Source organism: Drosophila erecta, unplaced genomic scaffold, assembly GCF_003286155.1.
Source record: "Drosophila erecta strain 14021-0224.00,06,07 unplaced genomic scaffold, DereRS2 tig00000000-arrow-pilon, whole genome shotgun sequence".
Taxonomy (NCBI): domain Eukaryota; kingdom Metazoa; phylum Arthropoda; class Insecta; order Diptera; family Drosophilidae; genus Drosophila; species Drosophila erecta.
The window spans coordinates 1,180,710-1,197,905 of NW_020825194.1; positions in this window are offsets into that span (position 1 = coordinate 1,180,710).

Consider the following 17,196-nt stretch of genomic DNA (forward strand, 5'->3'; position numbering starts at 1 on the left):
GCCCTTTTACGCTTCTTATTTATGCATTGCGTTCATTTATTTTTCATTTATTGTCTTTGTGTGCTTGGTATTTGCATTTCGCTCTCGGTTTTTGCATACTTTTGAGCGGCGCGCCATATGTTAATCATACGCCGCGTTGTCTGCCGAGGGGCAGCTCTAATTGAATTGCTTTGAGGACAGGCCAACGGCAGGCTCAGTCGCAGCTTAAATCTTTAAGGAAAATACCTGCTTTGATCTCGTCCACCCGATAATCAGCTGCCCGAGTGTTTTTCTTATCAATTTGTGGGGGATCTCAGGCCTTGAAACGCCGGTGTCAGCAAATGTCAAAGATTTCACCGGCAATCCAAACAAAGCAAAACAAGTGTAACGAAAAATACATTTGAGATGACAGCAGCGGAGGCGTGAAATTTAATCAAATAAATTAGCAATAAAGTTTTATTTCGCCGTCTCCTACGCTGCACGCTGCGTATACGCAATGTCGAAGTGAGCTTTTATTACGCGTCAGGTTTTTCGTTTGGCACTCTGTTTATTTCGGGTTTTTAGATGTTTCCGTTTTTTTCCACTTTTTACTTCCACAGTTTCAATTAACATTGTCAGTTTTGGAGGGACCCCCAGATTTAAGCCGAATTAAAACTGTCGGAACGAGATAAACCAATGGCCCTGAAACCTACACACATGTCAAGCTGTCGAAATGTCCATTTAATTAGGCCGAAATGAAGGATGTGATAAGGGTGAGCATTAGGCGGATTTTAAGCTAGTGCCTCGCACCGATCCTATTTATAAGCCGTCCAAATCCTGAGTTCTCTATGCTGCTTTTGGGTCAGGCTCAGAGGCTGAAGTTAATTGAATTTTGTTTCTGTTTTACTTTCGACTTGCCAGTGCGTGACTCTCTGATAGTTTGCAGAGCTGTTCTACAGGCTGGCTCATCAAAATGGCTCCTGGATTCTTTGAACTGCGTGGGCCGGTACCATAAAGCATAAATACACGCATTAATTCCAGCAACATTAGCGATTTAGAGGCGCCAAAAGTTCTGGCAGCGATTATCAATACAAATTGCCAACCTTCCAGCACATTTATCATTCAGAAATATGGCCCAAACTTGGGCAAAATCGGTCGATTTACATATTTGTGCCAGGAACACGAACACGAAATGGGCGTCGAACAAGTTTACCTTCATATTTGTTTCGCACTCGCTTACAACTAAATAAATAAGCAACAAACAAACGTCGAACCGCAAACTCGAATGCAAATATATACCAAAACAAACACAAACTCAAACCCGCAAAAGTATGCAGCGAAATTTTAAACTCATGACGCAGCCAATTTATATGCACGAAAAAAAAAGAGAATCGAAGCGAATCTACAATGAATTGAATACAAAGACCTCGGTTACACAGCATACAACTGTGGACGGATCGAACGATTGATACCCTTTAAAATGACAGGACTTGCATCAAAATAACTCTATCAAGATATCTGCGGTAAACCTATATTCTTTAGCATCAATAGCACTGCATATATCTGTGTATTTGTAAACGTAAAATGCTTCAGCTAATATTCCCTGCCAAATGCTGAGCACCTCGCATGAAAAACCCAAAAGAGTTTTAGCGAAATGAAAAATTGAAAAACGCTCAGCGAAATGCGATGATTTTGCGGTCGCTAGCTGAACTGATGCGTATCGACGGCTTAGGCTCTGGACAAAGGGCATAAATCATGGGGTATTTATCATAAATCAAATTGGATCCTCCTCAGCTCGTACCCCACAGCCTCTGCCCCAAAATTCCGATTGGGATTCGATTGGGAGCTGCCTGGTGTGTTTGCTTGGCGCGCATATTTTATTTATGATTCTTTTCCAGTTGAGTTGCGAATTTGTTTTGCCTCTATCTGTCAGCGCTTCCTTCTCGGCATCGATTCCTGTGTTTTCCTGATTTTTCTTGATTTTTCCTGATTTCCTCCAGCGGATCAATCATTGTTTCAAAATAATTGGAGAGTCGGGAAATTTAAAATAGGTGAAGAGGGTATGCCAGCCAGACAGACAGCACACCGCCAGTAACTTAGACGATTGACGTGGCATTATCAACTCGTTCAAGAAAACCGAAGAGGAGTGATAAATGCGGACTGCCACGGGAAATGGCCAGTTGCCCACTCTTCTTATACATTTCGCCTTGACTATTTCCACAAATTACTCGACACTTTTGCTAGGGCACTCCGATTGTGAGTATATAGCAGTCATCATCTATTAGCTGAACAATAAATCCACTTCACCATTGCCGAGTGGCTTTCCTGCCGTTCTCCTTCTGAAAGGGTCAATGATATGTAAGGGCCAGCGGTGCAGATTTTAGGTATGGATTCTAGTGGAAAGGCTGAACTCTTTAATGCGATTTTATTAGAAATATGTATTACCTTAAGCCAAAAGATAATACCAATAATATTCTTCAAATAATTAACTCACAGAGTGCTGGAAATTTAAAACCGAACTATTTTCAGGGAGTCTCGCATATGAGATTTATTGAGCTATAATTAAATTTGATAAAATTTGAAACCATAGAAGTGCATTTTACGATGCCCCATTTGAGTTTTGTTGTTAAATTTAGTATGTAATACTATTTGTGAATCCAAACACATAATAGCCACAACCTAACAAAACATGTTTTTTCTTTTAGCTGAAAATGCATATTAATTGAATTTATGTATTATTGCAGCCCATCTTCTAATGTCGCTTTCAAGGCACAGAACTTTAAAATGAATTATTTTGTATATCTGTGTTCAATGTAGAGTGTAAAGACTAATGTATTAATGGATAATTATTACCTTCGTGTACGTACATCTTTTTTGCTAGCCAAACATTTTTTTCAACTCGGCTGCTGTTCGAACAACTCTCATTCGTTTTGCTTGATTCACTTTCCCGCCTTTGAATGGTCAGTTGGTCAGACATGAGTAGAACGGGTATATCGTTTTTGAGGTAGGAGTGCCTGAATCTGCAGCGAAAAGGTATCAAATGCTCGAGTCCGGATGAATATTTCTGTTCTGAACTCTCCGGCAGCAGCTTCTATTTGGATTTGTGGCACTTTTATTGAACACGAACCTGCATTAAAAAAACATACTTTATCGCACTGTGCTTGTTACCCCTGTGTTTTTGTCTTGTTGTTGTCGCTGCTGCTGCTCCGAAAGTAAACAACTATTTTTACTTTTTCCCTTTTTCCAACGGTCGGACCCCAGGCCACTTTGGAGTGGACTGCAGCAGTAATATTTCTGATCGCTCGTCTGTTTAATGAATTTTTGTATTTAATGAATGAACAACATTTTTCTTGTTGCCCCCTACACCCTCCCGTGTGTGTGTGGTGTGCCTGGGTTTTTTGTCTGCTCTGTGTGTGAATTTTTATTCGTTTCTCCTTGCCAATTGATTGGAAATATTTCTTTTCATGTTTTTCAATTTGAACCCAAAAACAAGAGTGCGCAGCGTTGGAACAAGGGCTGCTGGAGCCCCCTTAACCCCCTGGCCCCTTGGCCCCCACGCAATCTCAGTGGCAAAGTGCTTTTGAGCGATGGCATATGAGCTCCCCCTTTGTTTAGATAATAATAATTTTTGCCATTTTATTTCGGTTTGCTGGGGGCTCTCGCCTCGATTTATGTTCTCTGGCTGTCCGACAGCTAATGTTAGCTTATAAAGCCTTAATTTATTTTGTTTTGATTACTGATGATTATCGTGTCCATAAACATACTCGCGTTTTCTCTTATGATGATTGCTCGAGTGGAACGTTTCAGAATTTTTCCCGATGCCATGTTATTGAATTGTATAGCTGCAGTTGAAATCAGTTTTGATTAGGTCAGCTGTAGAGTTCACGAAAATTCTAGCCACCATCTGCATTTCCTTTTAGCAGTTTGCAGGGATATTTCAAGCAAGCCACGCTGTTAAGTAAACGTGATTTCTCTGCTCTCTTTTTTGCAGATTTCCCCTGGCTGAATTCAGTAGCATTTCAGCCTGGGCGCCATTTTTGAATTATCGCAACTAACATTTCAAGAACAGGTTACTTCATTTGTAAAGGTGTAAAAATTTAAAAGTCAAGATAATTCTGCGAAAACAAGATTTCGCCATGAGCAAAATGAAAAGCATACAATTTGTTGTAGACTTGGTTTTTCAACGAAATTGCATTTTGCAAACAAGATGGAAAGCTTATATTTAACAATTATTCAGTCGGTTGCAACGCCTTATTTGTCAATGAATAATTCATAAAATCCATTTCCTTTTTATTAGCTCAGCGCATCCCATTTTTTCTGGAAGATTGTAGGCATCGGAACTTTTAGCCAAAGCAAAAAGTTGTTCCAAAACTAATATGGACATTCCCCTTTACTTATTCCCCCGCCTATGTGTTTTTATTTTGCAAACAATCAAACAATTTCTCCTTTAGAATAAAATCTGAAGTATCTGTTAAATATGAATACGCCAATAGTAAGTTATGAGTCTTAGAAGTGCTTAGTTGGCTAACAGCGGGCGTCTGAACGATGTGAGTTAATTACACGTCTATAAATGTAAATTTTTAGCAAACAGCATGCAAGCCGCCAATCTGATAAGGCAAATATTTAAACATTACTAGAGCTATGGCAAATATTTGGTTTGCAGTTGCCTTTCTTGATTTTCCCCGCCAGCGCGTGTTTCATTTTCAAATGTTCTGCTGCGAAAGCAGTTTCTCGCATGCGATTTTCGGCCTGAGGTTTTCCGCTGCTGTTAACAGAGCCCTCTCCCGCTCTCTGTCTGTCTGAGTTTCAGAGTTTCCCCGCCCTGCAAACCGGGAGAGAGAGTGAGAGCGCAGACCCACTGACACAGTGATAAAGAATGGCCACTGATAACAGCGCGCAGCTGTGTGGGTGCGAGCAGAGAGAGAGCGCGCTGTTATGGCGTGTGCATGTGGATGTGGATGCGGAATACGGTATATCGGGTATGCCGATACACTGTTAAGGCCGCACAGGTACGAGGCTCTCTCTGTACCGCTCGGCAATCGCTGCTCGGAGGTCGGCGGTCGCGTTTCCAGTTAAACTTTTACCGAAAAGGCGGACGGACGGGTCTTGAAATCAATCGTCGGGCTCCGCAGTTTGTAAGCGATTCGGCTCCTGAATTCCTGACAGCCTCCCGAGGAATTCAGATATTCGAATAATTGAAAGTCGTCAGAGATCTGAATAAATAAATACGAGTGAAAATACAGAAACGCAGGAATTATTCAAATGGAAATAGCGAGCACAGAATTGCTGGAAAAAATAATTGAAACCACTAGGAATCAAAATAAATAAATAGTGAAAATATTTTCTGGAATTACTCAAATGAAAATACCCACAAAAAATTAAAAATAAATACCATAAGCAAAAAAAAGCAACAAAATTATATTCGTGCTACTTGAAATCAATGAAAAATTCAATGCTATTAGTGTGTGCAAAACAAAAATAAATTGCGACCAGCATTCGCATGTGTCTACATAAGCATGAATGGAAAAGTGCTCAAGAGTAAATAGGCCGAAAGTCGAAACAAAGAATATATCTTGGACAAACTTGTGCAGTTCCATCTCGGCAGTGCTATTAAAAGTCATTTCTGCGACACTTGCCACCTGTTCGACGACTTTTGGAAGCACACGCAACTTATGCAAACGACTTCGAGAAGAAAGCCGATCCGATCCACAGCAGAAAGTGAGAGTGTCGCCAGTCGTTGACCCAGTGTAAGTCTCTGGTCAATATTGTTCTGGATTTGTGTACCCCCCTTGAATATACCTGCCACTTTTGGCACCTTAACACCAATCTGCGGACGGTTTGTTATCGTCCCGTGTTTGTCGGAGATTTAAATATAGATTTATGGCAGGCAAACATTAATTGGATTACCCACTTCGTCTTGGTGGGCCATTTTAGACGATTGACCTAGACCAAGGGGAAATAAATAGGTGCCACTTGCGCGGTTGATGTAGCAACTTCCCCGTCAAACTTGTTCAGATACTATTTTCACCGCCCTTTGGAGGGCCCTCGAACCGAAAAGCAGCCACTGATATGCACAAACACTTCAGCCGGTGGCGTAGCTAATCAAATTACAAAGTCACAAACCGCTTGATTTGATAATTCAGTTAGGTTACGGCTGTATTCCAAGGCATGTGCCTGTATCTCGCCGCAGATGCTGCCGATTTTCCAGCACCTCCGGGAATGTGCAGCACTTTTATCTTTAAAGTTGCCAAATTACCTCCGCACAGGTGTGCACCCAGCGTGCGGGTGCGGCTTTGTGTATAAATTTACACTTAACTGCAAAACAACAAGCTTAATTGCCCGAAACCAAATAAAACTCAGCATCTCAGTGGATCTGGCCGAGTGGTCCTGGGCCAAGTTCTTGAGAACAATTCGAGTGCCCAGCAGAGGGGTATATTCATCCGAATATTTTATATTAACTATTTGTCTGGTTTTTGCTAAGGAATAAGTAACATCTTACTACACCACCATAAATCTTATTAAAGTTACTTAAGCCCAATTGTGTGAAAAGAAACTAAGATTACGTTGATCGCCCATTTAATGTGATCAACCCACCTTCAAATTGCGGTCAAAATCTATTTTGGGGCTAAATGGCTTTGTAAACATTGAAAATTGTATATAGAATCTCTTTCGACCTCAGAGATAGACCCAAAGCAAACAGAATGGGTATCTTCCAGTTGCGACAAGCACGGGCGCTTTCTCAAAATGATTTCTTTGCAATTGCAACAACTGCTGCGCGCATCCTTGAACATGAAAAGTGAAACGAGAGTGCTGCCAAAAGATGTCGGGACAATTCGGGCGGCACTTACACTAATTACAGCCGCCGTCACTTAAAGTGAGTCACGGCCACATGAGCCACATGAGCCACATGAGCCACACGTGTTTTGCGTTTGCTTAAAGCATTTAGGGGAAGATGTCGGAGTGACACAGTTTGCAACCGCCGGGGCTCCAGCCCTTCTTTCATCTATTGTAAATTGAGTCTCGAGAAAGAATGGCCAGCACAATGGGGCGTATGCGTAATACGGTCGACAGTCCTCCTGCATTCACGCTGCATTGTCTGCGCTGAATGTTGCTCATACGCCAGGGTGGCAGCTACAAAGCAAACGGAACGCTCAAATCAAAGGCGACAACCCACAACAATGGAGCTCAAAGTGCCAGCGGGCTTGGCGGAAATATAAAGTAAACTATTGTTTTTCCCCATTGCGTCAGTGTTTTCTGCTCTGCGGGCTAGTGATATTGCGCATACGCCGCGTGGTCTCTTGCACCTCGGAGATATTGTTAATAAGCTTTTAATTACTTTAAGTTAATCATTAATCAGAGTCAAGATCATCATTCGTTGGCCAGAAAAGCGGTCACTCTCCCATTGTCTGCGGGCCTGCTGCCCACGCTTATCGTAATGGCCGAAACGTTCTAATCGAGTCAATTAACGTGGCCAAATTTAATTTCCGTCCCCAAACGCTATCAGTCCCAGGCACAAAAAAGCAGCGAAAAGAAGACGGAGCGGGCGCTAGCTTTTTATTTACAAAATATTAGTTCATGCCTGCCATTGGGAAATCCATCATGTAAGCCCGGGATTTTTCAGTTGCATGTGTTTTTTTGTTTGTTTTGGGCTTCCCTGTTTGTTGGCTCTATTTGTTTGGCCTCTTCTCTTCTGTAGCCCCGTATAAACGAAGATAGCTTCCAGGTATTTTTTACTGAAAGTTTGAGGAGTTCATAGGGAGTGCGGCCGCCTTTGAATGGCCATTAAGCAAATTACTTATGTTAATTAGTTGCCACGGCTAATGAGAAATCTCCAGGATTTGCAGCCCGTGATAAGTCAAATTTAAAACGGAGCCGTGGAGAAAAGAGCCTTTTCCTGATTATCCACCTTCCGTCCCAATTTAGCCCTGTTGATTTATGATGCTAGACTTACCCAAGCGAAATCTCAACTTGAAAGTCAATTTCACAAAGCCCCGGGCCTTGCCACACAATGAGAATTCAATTTCTCCGTTTCTCCCGCTCTCTCTGGAGAACTGGAGAGTCGGACCCTTTGATTCATCAAATTGCATTTATTTGCCAGATGAGCGAGCTGCAATAAAGCAACAGCTTGTACTCGGAAAATTGCATAAATAAATAATACGGCTCAATAATTGAGGAGCCGCCTGGGTTGGCAAATAGTCTAGTCTTCCCATGCTGAAGAAAACCATTTCGATTTCAATATGCCATAAACTAAAATCAACCTAAGAGAGCTGGGCAATAGCTATTCAAAACTATTGTTTTGAATTGGCAGCAAAAATAGTTTGCCGTGCTATTTAATCCTTTAGCTTGGCCGCCTATCTGTTTAACTGTCTATCGAATTGTGTTTCCCATCTCATTTGTGTTTAATTATTGGCTTTTATGGAAATCCCTTAACCTATTTAATGGAATGCAGATGTTTGCATTAAAATTAAAACGCAGCCATGGATTTGTTAGCCTTAAGCCGTAAAATAATTAAAAACCTAATTAGCTTCGTGCAATTCGCAAGCATTAATGTATTCAAAATGCCGCCAGCTGAGATCGGATTGGAGCGAAAATTGGGAGAGGGAATCCGGAATGGCTTTCAGGTCAGTGCGTCAGTTGGGAATAATTTCATTAAAATCAACTTTGGTTGCCCAGCCTGCGGTCAGTTGAAAGGAGATTAATTACTGACTTTATTTTGGCTGGACATCAGGCGTGGGCCACGGAATCCGAGGCAACTGACTATCGACTGCCGACTATATAATGCAGTATTGACATATAATCGATGGTTGTGCAATTTATGAAAAACTAATTAAGCCGCATAAATGCAAAAAAATTAATTCAAATGGCAACGCTGTGGTGGGAGTAATAATAAGCAACATTAACTCCAGTGCACAATATATCTTAATTTCGGGCATAATTAATGCCTGCAATTAAGTTTTGTTCCCCGCCTTGGCACCTACATGTATATATATAATATGTAGGTATAGTAGGTACAGTAGGCACACACACACACGGAACCATACACACACACAAGCTCTGGTAGACGTAAACAATCCACTTAACATGCTGGGAAATACCATTTGATCCTGCCATCCATCTCCTGCCGCATTGCGTATACGCAACGTGGGCCTTTGGCAACATTGTGTCACGCACATTATTGATGGGCCGGCTCAATCGCTTCCCCTTGAGTTTCCTCCAGGGTCTCGGTTACAGCTTCTGGTTACGGCTTGTGAAGATGGAGCCGTAGTTCCTCGCCGGATTCTCTACGGCATCTGGGCAATTACGGCTCGTTGGTCCCTGTTTATTAAAACGACATAATTGCGAATTTAAGCCCGCAGCCCAGCGCTGGCTTGACTGCCTCCAATCAAGTGGATCATCTGCGGCCTGCCGTTGGCATCATTGCGATTTTCCCTGCCCAGTCAGCTTTCGAAAGTTTTCCCGGGGAAATCGGCATACGCCGCGGTCAGAAGCAGAGAACTTTGGCCTTGCCAACAAAAACAGACACAGAAACGCTGTCCGCACGCCTCTTTTTTCAATTATGATTAATCACCAGTAATTAAAGCCATGAAAGCGACCTTTGGCGGATATACAAATTGATTAGAAATGGACACGTGAATATCAAGTTGTTAAACGCTGACTAGTTGACTGGGCTGCAACAGCAGAATAATTAAATTATAATCAAATAATATAGATAATAAAAGGAAGTGGCACATATGTTGTGACAAATATTCGGTCATAACTCAACCCATTCCATTCCTGTTGATAGTTAACTTCGTTTCATAAACTGAACCAGGTGCTGTCCCATCCTTAAGCCAGACACATTGTCTTTTATTAGCCAAATTGTACACACTTGAGCGTGGGCCACAGTTCAAGCCCCGTTGCCACAGAAGTCATTCAGCATAAATCAGGGCAGCGTCCTCCGGCCGAAATAGATTCTCAAGTGTTTTGGCTTTTCATTAATTAAATAGCAGACCACCTTTCTGGGCCGGAATGTTTATGTTTTGATTGGGCATTAGGCAGAGAGCACAGGACGCAGGAGCGTGAGTCGAAAACATGTTTCTGCTAAGTGCAGGCCCTCGAGTCCTTCGAGTGGATCCTTGTTCTCCTGTCTCGAGGGTGCATTATGGGCGGCCAATCAAGACCGGGGGCACAGACCCCCCCACAGACCCATTAATCACAGCCAAATGTCTGGCAAGACAGCCGCGAGTGTTGGCCCGCTACGCTTTTGATGGCTAATTGCATACAAGCCAGGCGATTGCGCTCCGTTCCGCCAGAACACGTAATTGTAGACATCTTGTACTACCTGTTTGTGTTTTAGCCAGTGAACAGACATTTGCAAAGAGTTCGCAGCGTGTGCTAATTGAATTGTAATCGACTCGGCATGCAATTAGTGGCTGCACGGCGAATTACAGCGCCAGATGCAAAGACCCACGTGTCTGTACGACTGTAAATAAACATATTAAATATTAGTTTACAATTATATGCTTCCTGGCAGTAATACTTAAGTACTTAGGTGCACAGTTGGATCATAACATAAGTTATGAGTTGGAGAATAACATACTTGAGTTCAACTTCTAGCTCATTAAATATTTCATTTAAAGCAGATCCTGATTTCATAGCCGATTATAATGTTTCTCCGTGTGTAGTCCACACTGTGCACCAACTGCTATTTACCCGCTCTTATATTGTTTAATAATATTCCAAGCTGCAAACTGCCAACTCTGGCCAGTAAACAAGAAGGTAATCAAGTGCGGCAGGCAATTAGAAGCTTTGCTCTTCCAACTCTGACCACTTGTGCACACACATTGCAGAGCAGCTCTCGTTATGGTTATGCCACAATCATCGGGTGGAGATGAGGAAAATGCAGCCGTGTTCCGGGAAAATAGCAATGCCAGCAGTAGTAATATCTGCGATGAGAATGCCGGAGTGCCAGCTGCGAGATAGCCCAAAACAATGCGATTAAGTGCAGTTCTATTTCGCTGGGCGCACTTGGCGTATGCGTAATCCGCGCTAATGCAACGCCAAACTAATTGGCTCAGCTAATTAATAAGGGGCTGAGGCAGAACTGTGTTTCTATCGATCAGCAGATGTCCATGGTCCGGCTTCTAGGCTTTTGATGAGGTTTCCATCAAAGAACAAGATATAATTGAGTTTAAAAGTCACTGCTTCACAATTTGTAAACTAGTAAAACTCATAGCAGTTTTAAATACTTTCTCGGCAAACTTGGGCATTTTATCTCTTGATTTCTTTTATCTTGAACATCGTTAAAAAACTGGGTCATAACTGCTATATTAGGTGCAAGTTGTAATGAGAACTAAATGCTGCCACAGTGTGATTTCCACACAGAAGAATCATCTGAATTTTTAAAAAGTTACATTTTTAAACTAAGGTGTATCTCAACGGTTGGTGAAATGACACTCGGATAATTACTTTTTTGTTGAAGCCATGGAAGTGCACCTCTTTGTCATCATCCGATGGTGACTAACGCTTCTATCGCCGCTGACCGTCCAGCCGAAAATAAACACCCCCGCTCACACATGGCTGTGTAAATAAATTAAATTCAAATCTAAATTGATATAAACTATGCTCATTGAGGCTAAGCAGAGAGAAAAGAGGGCCCGTGCTTATCGCGCGTCCCACTCATCATTGCCAAAAAAAAAAAGAACCGAAATGGGGGAAAGAGGCGGTAGGGGCGTGGCGGCACTTTATCGCTGCTTAATTACGTTACTGATAAGCTCACATTTTTCCTTTTGTGTTTCGCAGTCTTCGCTTGCGTTTGACTTTTTTTTCCTATCAAAAGGTCTTCATGTGGTTCTTTTTTCCACTGGACATATCTTGGCGCTTAGCTCTTGACTTTCGGAACTGCTCAGCCGAGATTTGTTAATAAAAATTAATGGTTTCGTGATTTGTTTGGCCTTAAGCGCAATATTTCCTTGTGTGCTTTTAATGCTGGTACCCATAGATTGCTGCTTGTAATTCTGACCACAAGCACTGAAGGCAAGACCGACGAAATTCGAGAAATGAAACACTTGAAGGTAATTTTACCCCATCATAATATTAAATAATCAGTCGAATTTCGTCTTGACATCCCACTGATTTATTTTGGTAAAATGCTATATTTTTTAGATGCAATTAAATTGTAGTTTTTTCAAGGGTATCAGCAAATCTGTTTACCCCGATTAAGTTGGGCAATATATTTGCTTTCGCATTTGACGCTGCTTTGGAATGAGGGTTAATGGGGATAATATTGCAGACGTGCTGCTGGTTTTGGTATGCAGACAACGCCCACTGCCAGCACTAATTTCAACGTAATTATTTATTTAGGCGCTTTAATTACTTATTTATCGGATGCAAGCCAACACGGCGTATGCTTTATATCAGGAGTAGCGAACAATGAAAGCGGCGAGCAATTCGTTTTCGTTGCCAAGGGGTTGGATAAAAGTCAACGACACAATGCTAAAAATAAATGTATAACTATTTATACTCGTGCATTTGCGATGTCGGCGATAATTGAAATTGGTTGACTATTTACGGCAGATGAAGAATGATTTATTCGCATTTGATTTGCCTGTCGGCGTTGATGTGGAAAACTTTTGGACCCCGGGCATTGTTTACAAGCGCTGCCAGGAAAGCGATTAACCCGTTCAATCATTTAATGGTTAAATCGCATAAATACAAAGTGCGAAAATATTTATTCGCGCTCATAAAACACTGATATTGTTGCCATTATGTGGCCATAATGAACTGTTTACACTCGCGTAGCGTTTTCCAATTTCCCAGATAATTTTCCACAGCCATTTGTAGCTTGCATTTGTGAACAGGTCTCGTGCATTTGGTCGTGTTTACAAGTTTGGCAATGAGTTCATATACCCGGGCCATTTATTTAGAAATGAAATGAAACAGGGCTAAAAACCACATTAATTTTGGTCTGTTGTATCTTGCAGTCAAAAAGGTGGCTGGCTGGCATTTTGGCATTTTCGCTGTTCAATTTGTTTTCGCCCGCCAAGCTTATCAATCGAACATAATCTTTATGCACAGTTCGGCCCAAATACGCGATATTTATTTCTTCAATTAATTTAAGCGCCGGCTCAATAAAAATATCCCCCGATTCGGTGACGAGAGTCGCACTCGACTGGCAGAGATAAAGGTTGGCCTAACCATACAGTATCTGCAAATTGTCTATGCATATTAGAGTGTATCCGTGTCCGGGTGTGGCTGATGCATGTGAAATGGCCAAAACATTCTGCATGATTGATGGGCCTCGTGGCCCAGAGATACGGATACGGGGAGCTTTTGCACATATCCTGGCTTTGGGTATGCAAATTGGCTTTATTTATTAATCGAATGCATTTTGTGGTCAGTGCGAATGGCCGGAGTGCCTCGGAACCGAATTTGCAAACACGCATAGCACTTTTTGCTGGGTAAATGTACAATTTTCAGCACAGGAAGTGGGTGTGATAAGTTTGCACCACTCGCCCTCCGGAAGTGGTAAAACTTCCCATTTATTGCAGATTTAATTTTACATTTTTTTTGAATTTTCATTTGAACTTTTCGGCTAAATCCTCGCTTGCTTCTGTGGCTTTGCCCCGCCGCGTTGTGTACGTGTCACATAAATCTCCCGGCGAATTTAGTTTCCGATTTGCATTCGTGTGCGTCGTCAGGTTTCCTTGCACATAATTCATGCAGCTCGACAAGCTGCATGCCATAAATTTAATGTGCTTTCTGTCCTAAATTTTCAACACCGTTTTTTACCATATTTTACCAGTTTTATCACGACCTTGCACGCTGCTTGTGGCATCGATTTGGCAGCCCAACCGCGACGTCGACAATTATGCCATTGGATCCTATTTATAAATGGGGGCACAACTCCACGGGTAACTCCAATCACGCAACCAGAAAGTATGGATCCCTCCTCAACCTTGCTGCTTGAACTTCACATTCCTTGGCGCCACCAGCCTTGGCTGCATTTTAATGGCTTTTATTGATTTTCAGCATTGTTTCAGCGGCACCCGCGCAACATGCCAACTTGCCGAGGGGCACCATTCACCTGGTGCACTCGGAAAAAAGCCCAAAACTCCCTTTTTAATCTAGGTCAAAAAAGCTTACAGTTGAGACTCTTGTCTAGGCAATGATTCGTTTGGCAGTAAACCTATGCAGATTTAAAGCAGATTTATTATATTCATTATTTAATTTATATATTGCGCTGTAAGGACAGCATTTTTCCCAGTGCACCACAGCTCGTTATGAGCATTCAACGCATCAATTGGCGCGTGCCGAGGTGGGTTCCTAAAAACTGGTGGCACAGGGAGGACACCTGGCCGAAAGACTTGGTGCTCCACCGACGTCTGTTGCACTCGCACTTGCGACGACATTTAGCTTGCGGCTGCTGTCCTTGTTCCGAGCCTCCAATTGTGCACCACCCGCCCCCTCAGATGCACCTGCCCCCTGAAGTCCTGCGTCTCTCCACAAATGCCCCTCTGCTATTTAGGAATTCGCGCAGTTTTACGTGCGCCTTACTCGCAATGCCCTATACAAAATCCGGGTCTAATTGCTCTGCAGTGCTGTTTGAATGAAACGCAGACACACAATGAAATTACCTGGCAAATTGGGCTTCCCTGGCCTCGATTCGAGTTACAATGAATTGGAGGGCTACAAGTCAAAGTGGGAAATGGATTGGCGAACATACGGTCCCTTCAAGTGTTCCCCATTACTATTAAAATAAACAGCTCTTAAAGGCTCTTAAATAGCAATATATGGGCACAAATCTCTTGATGGATATGTAAGGTTCGTCTTGGGCTGGACAAATCCCGGGATAATATTTCAAATTTTAAGTTATGCTAAGCACACTGAAAGTAGTCGCCATTCGCAAGGTCCTTTGCTACATTTCGTTTTCTAGGGGAGGGTATAAGCCTGACGATGGGCACTTTACTCAATTTTTTTGTCAGTCCCCCTTTTCAGCGTTTTAGTAGGTGTTTCCGTATGTCTGGGTATCTTTTACTCACTCACTGTTACATTCCTTGTTTTTGTGCCTCTTGTTTTTATTTCGCTACTGCACAGAGGGAAAATCCACACTCCTCTGCTTTTAAAGTAATATTATGGTAGCAGTGCTAAATGAAGTAGCTTGCAGCACTTTCTTATTTATGCCTTCTTCAATCACATAAATAAGTCTTATCTTTGCACTCTTAAAAGATATATAGTTTAATTTAAATTTGAAAATGTCAAAAAGTATTAATTTGGTAAGCCAAACAAATTGCTAGCTTAGTCCACTTGAAGATTCATAAAACTCGAAAATCTTTCGCAGTTTCTGGTGACATTTTTTCCGCATACACTGCTGCTGCTTCCGGTGAGCATGCCTCGCTTATCAGCGCATTTTCAGTTGTTCCTGCTGGGGGTGGTGACCCCGACCAGCGACCATTTTCCACCCAATCCAACCCAAGCCAGCCACCCACAATTTCCCCTCGAGCCTCGGTGCTTGTTTGCCTGTTTTGCATGTCATGCGCTTGTTTGTTTTTTGCTCCTGTTTTCTTCGTTTTGTGCTTCCTTCCGTTTTCAATTTCTTTCTACATGTTCACGTTGTCGGTGGGGGCCATCCTGGCTTTTCTTATTTTATTTTTGCATATTTTGAGCTGCCATCCGAATGACATTTCTGCTGGCTCATGCCTTCGAACGTGAGGAGTCGCATAAACTGCATCTGTCTTTTGTGAATCGCCCTTTTCTTCTGGGCTCTGTGTGCCAAGGACTTTGCAGCGAATTAATTTCCTGGCTTGTGATCTGCCCGAATCGGGGTCACCAGCCTTTAACCTGCGTCAGTAAGCTCGGCTCGGAAATGTGCACCAACCAATTGTCTTCGGTATTTGATTGTGGCCAGCGCTTAATTGAAATCTAATTTAATTTATGACCACGAAACACAAACATCGCAAATATTTGCACAGAAGGCGGACGAGCTTTAATTGGAATGCCTGTGCGGCCTGGGCGTCCAAGTCAACTTTAACGCATGACCTGTCAAATGGAAGTCGCTGGTCCGGCAGTAATTCATAATAATACGAGACGGGCCATGTATACATTAATACAATAATTTATCGATTTTTCATGCGAGCATAATTCCCTCACGCATCCGCAAAGTAATAATGGAATCGGGCAGGGAGGAGATGAGGATGTGGATGTGGATGGAGATGACTTCCGCTTTGTTTGCCTCCGATGTCAATAAAAATATGTGAAACAGTCTGTCCCGGCAACTTCATAATCATTGACGAATCAAGAATGAGTGCGTGACCGAAGCAAAAGTTGTGATTCGAATTAGGGGGACTTACACAGGAAAAAACAAGACAGTTCTCAGAATGACTTTGATTTTCCTTCGAAACTTTTAAAATAACGTTTAGCAGTGATAAACTTAAGTCAACGTAAAGAGACAAAATCGTATTATAATATGCACCTTTAAACACCTTTGCATTTAATTTCGAAGCATTTAGTTCTGCGGCTCGCGCCAATATCCATAAGCCATATCAATGTAATAATCAAAGTAATCGTGGTGTACCAAAGTCATAAAAATAATTTCCATCACGCTGCCATCGCTGAGGCTTACGGCTGAGTGATTGGCAAAACCGCAGGGGCGAGGACATCCAGGACATCCAGGACATCGTCCTAATGGCCCATTGACAATTATGGCGCTACTAAATCTTGGCCAGCAGGGACACGGCTACTAGAGGCCAAGAAAGCCGGGCAAAGTGGGGGCAGCTGAGTCAGAGCCAATGTAAACATGGCCCATGTCATATGCACGGGGCCGGGACCCCGATGACTCCAACTGGTTGGGATCGTCTTTGTTTGTTTTCGGGCGCAGGGAGTCAGGCAGGACTCCATGGATTCCCGATTCCCTGGGGTTAGAGCACGGGGAATAGGCGGCATAGAGATTGGGGCTCGGCTCAGGGGCTTGCATATTATTCAATTAAAATCGCACAGCCATTAAGCTTGTACGGACAACTGTCAGCAACACGCACGCAATCAATGTCAACACGCACACACTGCCCCACTCACACCATTACACCCATGCAAACGGTGAATGGCAAAGGAAACATGCACACACACTTGCAAAGCGGAGACTGTTTGGTGGGAGTACGTTAATAGAACTCAGACTCGCATAAATGTCAGCTACAAGATTTGATGGCCCCGGGTTAAAACTAAGTCCTTGCATATGCGTGTCTGAAGAGCGAGCTCTTGAAGCGT